Source organism: Sceloporus occidentalis, unplaced genomic scaffold, assembly GCF_023333645.1.
Source record: "Sceloporus occidentalis isolate IW3139 unplaced genomic scaffold, rSceOcc1.0.p SCAF_2, whole genome shotgun sequence".
NCBI lineage: Eukaryota > Metazoa > Chordata > Lepidosauria > Squamata > Phrynosomatidae > Sceloporus > Sceloporus occidentalis.
This window is the reverse complement of record NW_028316982.1, coordinates 183,929,851-183,942,221: the sequence shown is the minus strand read 5'-3', so window position 1 is coordinate 183,942,221 and position 12,371 is coordinate 183,929,851. Positions and strand designations below refer to the sequence as shown.

Sequence of the window (12,371 nt, the reverse complement as noted above, 5' to 3'; positions counted from 1 at the left end):
ACAGTTTCTTTTCTTTGGCTAAACCGAGAGAAGAAGAAAACAACTCCTCTTGGCGCGCAGAGAAACCAGCCAGGCTGCTCCTTAGGAGTCTGGCTGCAGGCTTTCTCTGGGCTACCCGCTTTCTTTCTTTCTTTCTTTCTTTCTTTCTTTCTTTCTTTCTTTCTTTCTTTCTTTCTTTCTCTCACACATGCCTCTGCTCCGTCCACTTTAATTGTCGTGGCTCCATCCATACAGAAGCCTAGGGTTTGTAGTTTTTATAAGTTTTATAAAAGTACAACTCCTAGGTTTCCACTTGGACTGCCGTGGCTCCTCCATCCATACAGAATCCCTGGGATTTGTAGTTTGGAGCAGCCCCCCCCCCCTCCCGCGCAATCTTTGGGCAGAGAGGGCAAAAGACCTTATAAAACTACAAGTCCTAGGAGTCCAATAAAGCGGCGTCGAGCTGCATTAATTCTACAGTGTAGATGCACCAAGAGGATGGGCAGCTGAAATCATGTTGTGTATGCTGTTATTTCAACAGTGGAAGAGACTCCTTCCTGGGAGAGTAGTGGAGTCTCCTTCCTTGGAGGTCTTTAAGCAGAGGCTGGATGGCCATCTGTCAATGGGGATGCTTTGAGGGAGAGTTCCTGCATGGCAGGATGGGGCTGGACTGGATCAGGGCCCTTGGGGTCTCTTCCAACTCTAGGATTCTGTGATTCTGTGTGTTTGGGCGTTTTTGGAGGGGGGCTTCCTTTCTTCCTCCCCTGAGCTCTTGGGGGCGGAGGGCTGCTTGGGCTGAGTTTCTGCTGGGTGTTGGTCTCCCTTTTTTGTTTTTGACAGGAGGCTCAGAGAGGACACACCTCCTGGAACCGGAGCTGGGCGTTTCCCCCCTCCTCCTCCTTCAGTTGGAGGAGTGGCGCCTAAAACCCCACTTGCTCCAGAGGAGCTGCTGCCATCGATCTGGGGCAGGCAGATGGGGAGCCAGGGAAGAGTCGGTCCCTTTCGCCCCCTTCCCCTTGCCCTTCTTGCACTTGTGCTCTCCTGACCTTGTTTAGGCTTGGCCTAAAGGCTCTGGGGAAGCACCTTTGTAAAGACTTCTCCCTCCCCTCCTCTCTAGCTGCTTGTTAAGGGCTAGTTGTTGTGCCTTCAGACACTTTCTTGCGCGGGAACAGTTTTGAGCTCAGGAAAGATCTCAAAAGTTTCTTGCTGCTCACATTACACACTTACACACTTGGCTTGTAAATTGGGAGATATTGTAGTGCCTTTGGGGCTAACTGAAAGAAAGAGGTTGGTAGCATGCGGTTCCCTAGACCTCCTTCCCTCCTTCTTCAGATGAGTTAGTGCTAAAACACACTGCACAAATAATCCAGTTTGAGACCCCTTTAGTGGGTTTAGTGATAGGGAATTATGAGAACTGTAGTTTTGTGAGATATTTAGCTTTCTGTGTCAGAGCTCTGGTTCCACAACAAACCACAGTTCCCAGGATTCCCTAGCACTGGGCCAGGTGTCAAACCGGATTATTTTTGCAGTGCGTTTTGGACCTTAGACTCAAAGGTGCTACAAGATCTCTCTATATCCTACATAGTATATCTTTGAATTCTTTGCTTGTCAAGTCAGCTCTCTTTAATTTCTTCCCAGATCATAGACTTATGTTTGCAGCTTTGTGTGTGTATGCCTTAAAAAAAAGTCATGTTGTCCTGTTGAATTGGTGAGTCCTGAATTCAAGCAAAAATACTTGCCAGCTGCATCCGTGCTGCAGAAATAATCCAGTTTGATATCACTTTAATTGCCATGGCTCAATGCTGTGGAATCATGGGCTTTGTAGTTTATTGTGGCACCAGAGCTGCCTGACAGAGAAGGCTAAATGTCTCACAAAACTATAGTAATCCAGTTAAAGCGGTCTCAAACTGGATTACTTCTGCAGTGGGGATGCAGCCATAGAAGGTCTCTGCATGTGGGCTTAACACGGTAGCCTATGCTTGCAATGCACCATGTTGTATCCTGAGAGCCAGATACAACATGGAGTGATCTATTGAGCTCATCTGGAAACTGTGTAGGGTTGTGCTGATAACATTTTAAATACTCAAACAGACTTGAAGACAGGGTGGGGGAGTATTGTAGGATCTGAAAGGCTGATAGATTTGTTTTGGCTTATGCAAAGATAACTTATCGAAATCTATGGGATCAGTGCAGAGGCACTATTTGTATCTTTAGAATAAAATCACATGTTTAAAAGTGTCCTTGAAGGCAGGTTCCCTGTGATAGTGTGATAGCAACCCTTAGTGCTTCTTTTTCAAATGCTGAACACAGATCCAGGGGAACTTATTGATAAATGAAGTGTAAATGAACACACTGCTGTGATTATATACTGTAAAACCATTATCCTATACATAAGAGCGTAGTATAGAGAAATGTAAGTACTTAAGCACCATTGATTTCACTTGGATTACAGGGACTTAATTTTCTGTGGCTTGTACCCAAAGTGAAAATAAGCATTATGGGATTGACATGAAAGCTGTGTGGTTAGGATGACTGTGTAAGGATTACGGTTTTCAGAAAGATGCTCTATGCGCTTTAGATCAGTTCTGATTCTCTGAAATTAAACTTCAGTTTTGCTGGGAAAAGAATATTTTATGAAGTAGGGACTGCCTATGGCTCAACAAATTTCAACACAGATTGCAGCATGGTAGCAATTAAGTGGAGCCTGGGTTTATATAGCTGCATTTCATGCTTGGTTAAACTTCAGTAATAAAAAGGACTTTCATGTGTGTGTTTAAATAGTTACTTATTGTAGCTTAAAACATGTTAATGTCTCTCTTCTTCCTGCCATCACATATCCTTCTTAGACACTGAATCAGTTAACTACAAAATAATTCTTCAGTAGTTGTTTTAGGTTCACTTAGCCATAGTGGAAAATGAACTGCTGTGTTTGGTAATAATTAATTTCAAATGCAATATTGTAATTTGGGTTAAAATATATAACAATGGAACATATTATTTTAAAAGGGAAAATGTACATCTTGTAGACGTTATTTGTGCTAACATTAGGTCTCTGCTATCTAAAGTTAAAACGGCATGCCAGGGATTTAGCAATTATTTTATTAGCTGTTTTAATGTTTTATCAGTTCTAAATATTTGAGATATAGAAAGCCATACACTGAAATAAATAGAATGAAAACTTACAACAGTGTGAAAGAACAAACTATATTATCAGTAACAGCCACCGCAAGGTTGATATGGTCTGTTTTCCTGATTAGGAAAAATTGAGCCTGTTATTTTTGGGGGGCTCATTGGAATGAATTGCAAGAGATGACATTGCTAAACAATAATTGCCATTGTGACTGTAATAACTAGAAATAAAGTGAAGTGGATTACACAAATAGAGGCTACAGCCAGTGTGATCATTCCCCTTTCCTAGTCCTAACCTAGCCTAGTCCTAACCGACTGTAGGGGATGGTTCTCATCTCCGTTTCTAAGCCGAAGATCCAGGGTTGTCCAAGGACTACTCTAGTGGTCATGTGTATTACCTTCCCGCGGAGAAGTGGTACCTATCTGTCTACTTGCATTTGCATGCTTTCAAACTGCTAAGTTGGCAGAAGTTGGGACTAGTGACAGGAGCTCACCCCATCATGCAGCAACTGGGCCTCAAACTGCCAACCTTCTGATCTTCAGATTGTCAGAACTGGCATCTTAACCACTATGCCACTGCATCCCCATAATGCATTGATACCTTGCAGCAATTGAGACTTTCAGAAGTTCCCAACGTGAGCCCTTTCACACTACATGAGTATAGCACAATGGTTCCATTTTAATTGCTATGGTTCTCTCGCATGGAATCCTAGGATTTGCAGTTTTAGGGGGATTTTATGTAACATTCTCTAAGAGAGAGAGAGAGAGACAGAGAGAGATTGAATTCTGGGAATTGTAGTTTGTGAGACATTTAGCCTTCTCTGTCAGACAGCTTTGGTGCCCCTACAAACTACAATTCCCAGAATTCCATAGCTTTGAGCCATGGCAATTAATGTGGTGTCAAACTGGATTATTTCTGCAGTGTGGATGCAGCCATAGTAAATTGGAGTAAGTGGAGTAGAAAATGGTAGGTGGCATTGTTGATTTCATCGAGACTAAAATTCAGTATGTTGTGTATGAGATTGTAAGACGCCTTTGCCAAATTGTTTTATACCTTTTTAAATCTGAATCATACCAAGCATTTTGGTTTTTTTTACCAACATAATTTAGACAATTTTATTCAGGCAAAACTTCAACTAAGTTCAGTGTGAGTACTCAGTAAGTGCTGAGCCATAAATACTGTTGATATCTTTAGTTTTTTGTGGGTTTTTTGGGCTATCTTCTGAAGATGCCAGCCACAGATGCAGGCGAAATGTCAGGAATAAACTCTTCCAGAACACAGCCACATAGCTGAAACCCCCCACAAAAAATATGGCTACTGACCGTGAAAGCTTTCGACTTCACACAATATCCTTTCCCTTCTCATTTTTGGCTCAAAAATGAAAGCTAATCTAAGCTAGAAATTGACCATATTGCAGCAGGAACTTGTGGTATAACAGAAGTTTTTTTTTATTATATTGCTACTCATGGAAGGTTGATGTTGATATTCCACTTGTAATGTACTGTATAGAAAACTTCCCAGGTTAAAGGTTTCCTATAACCATTCATCCAGGTAATGAAAGTCTCAGAATATGTTCAGTTGTGTAGAAAGTAGCAAGTTTCTACTAGTTGCTGCTAGGAAGATGGAGGAGGTGAATGACTTTAGTGGAGGTACTGAGGTTAGGGTTGCCAGAGTGAAAACTGGTTAGGACATCTGTACCTTTAGTGGCTGTGATGACTAGGGAATTTCAGTGGGTGTTGCTTATCATACAACAAGGTAACAGGCAACATCTGTTGAAAATCTCATGTCTACACAATCATTAAAGGTACAAGAGGCCTCACCTGTTTTCATTCTGGCAGCCCTTAGTGGGGTGTCTTTATTAGAATTTAAGTTTAAATAGTGTTGTCCCCCTTTAAAAACATATAGCTGGACAGGTCTTAGAATTAGTTAAAGTGGTGGAGATTTTTTCTCCCCATTTGAAAGAAATATAAGTGCCTTTGCTTGACATATCTGACTCTCCAGTTGTGTCTTACGGAGAAAAGAAGCTCTGGAGATTTTCTTGTACATACAATATTAAAATGAATGGGAACTTGCCCAGCTCCATACAGATAATTTCAATAGGACTTGAAAAGTATTTGGGGAAGGAATCTTATGTCTTTAAGTGCAAAGCACCTAGGGTTCTTCCAGCTCTTCTTCCTTCAGTTCAGAAATTTCTGTCAGAAATATATTTTCTGCTTTTTTCTCTTTGAAGTCATGAGAGAGCAAACTATTGGTGATAGAGGTTTTAATTAAATTATGTTGCTGAGTATTTAAAATTTAAAACCTTCTGATGTATTTTTAATTGCCATTAAGGCAGAATCTGAATGCTCTTTCCCCTTGTCACACAAGTCGCCCATTACTTTGATATTTTCACTCATCTGTGCCTTTAGACTTATTTGGATATTAAGCTGCTAAAACTGCAACACAGTTTTTGATGTAGCACTGATTAGTAAAGCATATAACTGCAAAAAGCAGGTCCTTAAATATAGGCTAAGCTTGCAAATAAGACGCTTGCCTAGAATAAAATAATACAATAAAGTTATACTAGCCGCAGCTTACCTGTATCATGAAGTATAGTGTACAGAACATTTATGTTTTAAAATGATACTAAAGTCTGATGATTTAGGAAAAATATAGACATCTCCTAGCCTAAATCAGGAGTTTACATGATCTTGAGCTCAGTGAAAGCACATTCTGAATCAAGAAAATGCATGTATAAAAAATCCGATGATATTTTATCTGTTGTTTAATACAGTTGTAGTCTACACAATCCAGTTAAGCACATTTATTTACAGTAATGTCAATGGAAGACTTAAATTCTTCAATTGAAATATAGGAGGTTTATTTTTTTTTAGAAGAAGGGAATCAATAGTAAATATGTTCTGTTTTCTCGTGGGACAGCCAGTGGTCTAACATTCAAAATACTGCACCTGCTCAGCTATAGAAGCTCTGCAGTATCTGTGGCTCAGACCACTTCCTAGGAACATGAATCAATATTCTATTTCAGGTTCATTAAAAAATTTAAACTAATCAATGGGAATAGAAATAAATGAGGTTTATTTTGCATACACTAGGAAAGTAGATCAAGTATGATTCACAGTCCTGTATTTAGCTTTGGCTATTCATATATTTTTTCCCCAGTAGTTTTATTCCATAATACCTTGGAATTATAAGCATCAATATATCTTCTCAAAAGTATATTGTTCTACAAAGTTCAAGTGTATTTCATTTTAACAATTGGATTTCCTGTCAGTGAATATGTGGGGTAGGGGTTTTCACAACTTTCCTTTGAAAATATATTTAATTTATATTTAATTTCATTTTTGTTAAATAAGTTTTATTGTTAAAAATATTATATACAAAAAGGAAAAAACAAAAACACACAAACAAAGTCATACATCTCTTCTTAATACTTCCTTGGTTATTGGGTTTCTTTAAGTTATATTAGTTTGTTACTATTTTGCTATTTTATTCATTTATATATTCCATTATATCCTATCTATCTATCTATCTATCTATCTATCTATCTATCTATCTATCTATCTATCTATCTTCCGTGCTATGATATCTTTCTGATTTTCTTATATGTCATACATTTTATATGGTATAAATATAAATAATATTTTATTGACTACTATTTTGGACCTATTCTTTATGTTCTATATTTCTGATAGTGTATTACTTAATCCGCCATCAAGGGCAAATGAAGCTCTTCTCTTTTTTCTTTCTGCATATAATCTTTCCATACTTCCCATTCAGTATAGAAACCTTCACGGAGCGATTATTTATCAAGTTTGTCAATTTGTCCATTTCATAGATATCCATCATTTTTATTTTCCACTCTTCTATTGCTGGGATTTCCTCATTTTCCCAAAATTTGGCAAATAATGTTCTTGCTGCAACTATTGCATAAAACAGTACCTTTTTATTTTTGCTTTCCAATGATAAATTGTCCGTCAAGTTCAGTAGATACTTTTTGGCATCAGGTCTTTCTTTCAAACCAAACCCCTTTTTTATTTCCCTATGGATGTTTCTCCAAAATATTTTAGTCTTTGGACAGTTCCACCACATATGGAGATACATTCCCACCTCTTTTCCACATTTCCAGCATGTACTTCTATTATTCTTAAACATTTTAGATAATTAGATACCATCGATACATTGATTTGTATATGTTCTCTCTTAATTCTATACTTACTGTTTGTTTAATTTTCTGCCTCCAAAGTCCCTCCTGTTCATCAAAGTGTATTACTTCATTCAAATCCTTTGCCCATTTTAACATACATTCCTTCACCGTTTCCTCTTCCAATTCAAATCTTAATATCAATTTGTATATTTTGTATATTTGTTTGTTTGGGTCCTTTATGATTTTTTCCATTTCTGGGTCAGCTGATCCTATCCCTGGTCCTTTTAAATCTATCAAAAACCTTTCCCTCATCTGCCTATATTCAAACCAATTATAATTATGACCTTCAATTTGCGTTTCTTCTTGGGACTTCATCACTCTTTTATCTTTCACTACTTTTGTAATTTTGTCACATATTATCCAATCCTTTCTCTTATACTCTTCTCCAGTAACTATGGTTTCATTGAATGATGTACATAATGGAATTTTTGGGCACCATTTGTTTTTGTATTTTAGCCAAACTCTCATCAAATTTTTCTTAATAAAATGGTTATTAAAGTTACTATCAGTTTTTTTTTTTCATAAAACAAATAGCCATGTAATCCGAACTTTAAATTTACCTTCTCCAAACTCAGGGTTCTCTTATTTTTTAATGTAATCCAATCCAGTATCCAATCCAGTACACACGCATAGTAATACCACTTTAAATTAGGTAATGCTAGTCCTCCTTTATCAATTGCATCATATAGGATTTTTATCTTTACTCTTGGTTTTTTGTCATTCCAGATAAGTTTAGACATGTCCTCCCAATTTTTAAAAATTAAATCGTTGAATATAATAGGAAGACTTTGGAATAAGAAAATCATTTTAGGAAGGACTGACATCTTCAAAATGGCCATCTTGCCTAAGCATGATATGTTTAATTTTTGCCATCTTCGCAAGTCCACTTTTATATTCTTCCAAATCTTAACATAATTATTCTGAAACAAATCTGCATTTTTTGTTGTTATGTTAATCCCTAGATACTTTACTAATTTACTATTTTGGAATCCGTTTTTTACCTTTTGAAATATTAATCTGTTCCCTGGACATATTCATAGTTAACATCGTAGTTTTTCCCCTATTAATTCTATATCCTGCTACTTTCCCAAATATCTTTAATATCTTCAAAAGAATTTCATCACAATCAATTGGGTTCGTTATTATTAAGATTAAATCATCAGCTTAAGCTTTTAATTTATACTCCTCTTTTTTCAATTTGAATCCTTCTACTGATTGATTATTTCTAATATTGTTTAACAAAATTTCTATTATTAAAATAAATAATAGAGGAGCCAATGAGCAACCTTGCCTCACCCCCTTTTATACTGCACAGATATCCGTTCTCTCCCTGTTGATCCAAATTCGCGCCTCCTGATTTTTATATATCGCTTCAATCCAATTTTGAAAATTGTTGCCTACTTCTAATCTTTTTAACAACTCAAACATGAACTGCCAATAAATATTGTCGAAAGCTTTCTCTGCATCTATAAATATCATTGCCAATTCTTTATGTATATTGTGTTCATGAATTTCAATCAAATTTATTACACTTCTTATATTATTTTTATCATTCTTTTATGAAGAAAGCTGTTCTGGTCCGAATTAATCCAATCACATAAAATCTTTTTTAACCTATCTGCCAATATAGATACAAATAATTTATAATCAGTATTCAATAGTGAAATTGGTCTATAATTTTTAGTCAAATATAAGTCTTTTCCTTCCTTTGGTATCAATGTTATGTCCGATTGTGTCCATGTTTGAGGTATTTTCCCTTTACCAATTTCATTCATTATTTGTAATGAGGGCATACTTAAATTTTCTTGACAAATTTTATAATATTCATTTGAAAAATCATCCAGTCCCAGAGTTTTCCCAGTTTTGCTTCTCCCTATCACATCCAGTAATTGTTGTAATTAAATTGGTTTGTTCAGGATTTCTCTTTGTTCTTCTGTAAATTTGGTTAGTTTTTGTGAGTCCAAGTATTTGTTTAGAAAATATATTTAATTTCTAGTGCCTGTTATAGGCCTTAGTTTTGTGTAACCTCTGTCATGTCAACATTTCATATTGACTGCAGTATTATACACACTTAAGTGGAGCAATTCTTATGAATTCTGTAGAATTTTGTGTACATTGGCAAGCGGTATAGAAATGTACTTGTATTGCTACTTTCTATTTGTGTATGTATGTGCTTTCAAGTCGCCTGGAGTGCAACAAAAATGATTTGCTATTGCACATGATACTGCTTAAAATCCATAAGTAACACTCATTTGCACATACTTTTTGTCACTGAACATAGCAGGATAAAAACTTCTAAAGCAACAGTTATGTTGCTTTTGCATGTTTGTTCAAAATTTCATGAATTTCATAGGGTTTCCTTACTCAGGGGTGGTTTTGCCAGTTCTTTCCTCTGAAGTATAGCCTACAGCACCTGGACTGTATCTCTGAGCACACATAGATAAGTTTGGGGTGGTTACACCTTTTGCCTTTTCTGAAAAAAAAATATTGATGCATTAAAAGTGCTTATCCTGCTATGTTCAATTATAAAAAAATATGTGCAAATGTAAAAAAAAATACTTATGGATTTTAAACAATATTCTATGCAACATCTAACCATTCCATGATATAAATAAGATATATTTTCTGTTTGTCACAGAATTGTACAAGAGCAGAAAGGGACTGAAAGACTCATCTAGTCCAACTTTCTGCTGTACTTCAGCTGTACTGCTATACTAACAGCTAAAAGCTCCCAAAAGAACAGCTATCCGACTTCTATTTTAAGACCTCCAAAGAAAGAAAGTCCATCACCCTCCCTTCCACTCTCAAACAGTTCTTATAAAACATCAGAAAGAATTTCGTGACAGTAAGAGCTATTTGAGAGTGGAATGAATGGCCTCTGTGGTGGAGGTCTTTAAACAGAGGATTGATGGTTATATTTTGGTAGCACTGTAGTTCTGGATCCCTGCATGGCATGTGGTTGGACTAGGTGGCCAATGGTGTCTTTTTCGACTCTTTTATGATTCTGTGAAAAACAGAAAATAAATCTTAGTTGTATCATGCAGTTTGTTTCATCTTCTACAAAGGTACTATCCTTTATCTTTTGCTGGAAAACATTTTGTGTATCTCTTTCTGAAAAGTATTTTCAAAGTCCTCAGGCAACATCAGAAAATGCCCCTGCAACACATTGTGGTGTTTTCTGATTAAATCACAGTATCCCACAGGCAGCCTATGGAATGTATGGGTGTGTATCATATGGGTTTCAGAATTTGGTGGGCTCCCACAGTTCTTTTAATGAGAAGTTCAAACAAAACTCCTCATGACAATGAACATTTTACATTAATTTAGATAAAATTACCTCTTATGTTTAGACAAACATACTTCTGAAGGCACGATATCCTTCCAAGGAAATCAGGACAGTTTGCAAGGAGCAATCTTATATCTTCATTACAACCATTTTTTTTGCCATAACAAGTGATTTCAAAAGGCAACCACAGTATCAGTTACACAAAATCCTTTATTATTTAGAATCAGACATGTCATAATTTAAGTGGGAGACTTGGTAGTCATGGCTCTGAGTAAATACCAGTTCTTTCTTCATTAATTGGTTGGGCCCTGAATCAGTGTTATATGGAACCAATGGGGAAATCAAAGGAATATATAATACTAATGTAAAATGATGAGTGAACTGTTGGTGGTATTTTTAACTTCTTTACATAGTGGAGACTGTACTGAAATGTAATAATTATTACATGCTTCTTTAGTTGTACTGCCTGGAATGATAAAACTTTAATTCTGAGTTTCATTAATTATTTTATTATTTTTTGACATGTAAGAGTTAGTGTATTCCTGCAGTTTTATTTAGCTTAGGTTCATTTTTTAATTATCAAGAACAACTTGCTTATAACAGAATCACTAAAATCTATGGCCTGTTACAGACTGCCAAAATAAAGCTGCTTCAGGTCTCTTTGGAGGTATGCTGTTTAAATGATGCATGGGTCCTAAGAGTCCGGAGTTCGCACCAAAGCCACACTCCATTCCTAAGCACTGGAGTGCAGCTTTTGGTGCAGCTTCCGGATTCTTCGGATGCATGCATCGTTTAAACAGCATACCTCCAAAGAGACCCGAAGCAGCTTTATTTTGGCTGTCTGTAGTTAGCCTTTTGGGTGATTCTCAAATTGATAAATAGTCTATTTTCAGTGGGTAATTAGTCATGTATAATTACCAGTAGAAAAGAGAATGTTTTGACAGATCAAATGCCATCAGTTTAAAGACTGAAGTTGTATATTTGTACACTTTTTGGGTATATCCTTCAGTAGCATTTTGATCCTTACCAAATCCCCTTTAGCTTTTACCTGTAAATGGATAAGAAAAGTCAGTGCTAAATGAATTTTATCTGCTAGTATGCAGGGTTAAGGATTATAAACCAAACTAGTTTATGTGTACTTTGTGCTCTTGGTGAAAAGAAAATGCAAGTTTTAGATCTTTTATAGCATGGAATGTTTTTTTTTTTAATAGAATAAGGTAAAACGTAGTCTGCACTTTAAAACTTAGGTTCACTTCAGTCAGTCAACTGTAAGTGTTTAGCCCTTTAGTAAATTGGCAGTAGTTTAAATAGCAAGTCTCAAATAACTACATTACTCCAACAGTTATGTTTTAAAAGAACCTCTTAAAAAGTAATGGAAAGAGTTTGAAAAAAGTAATAGAAAGTGTTTGAATCATTAAAAAAATATTTCTTACTTTAACATGTTTACAAAATCTCATCCTTTTTCGTTCTCACTTTTAGGTAATACTGTAACATTGTGTCTTTCAGATAGTCTTTCAGATAGTTTCATAAGGAAATCCAAGCAAATACATTTTGAAATTGATTATACATTACTTAACAAAATATAAATAAGAGGGGCTGGAGAAGTAAATAGAATTCAGAATTAACAGTAACTTAAATCTGCACTTTATATGTGTTTAGTTGGAAATTTAAGGTAATTTCTGAAATTTTATTGTCAACTAATAGAAATGAACTGCATTTCTGAACTGCATCTTAAGTATCATCTATTACTACTTTATCCATGTGAAGATCAA

At 36.0% G+C, this 12,371-nt stretch overlaps 1 protein-coding gene across 2 annotated transcripts in view; it reads left to right on the top strand.

Annotated features, from left to right (window-relative positions):
* Window positions 1-12,371, top strand: part of SCML2 (Scm polycomb group protein like 2) — a 76,135-nt gene that overhangs the window by 1,864 nt on the left and 61,900 nt on the right. The window lies entirely within an intron of this gene.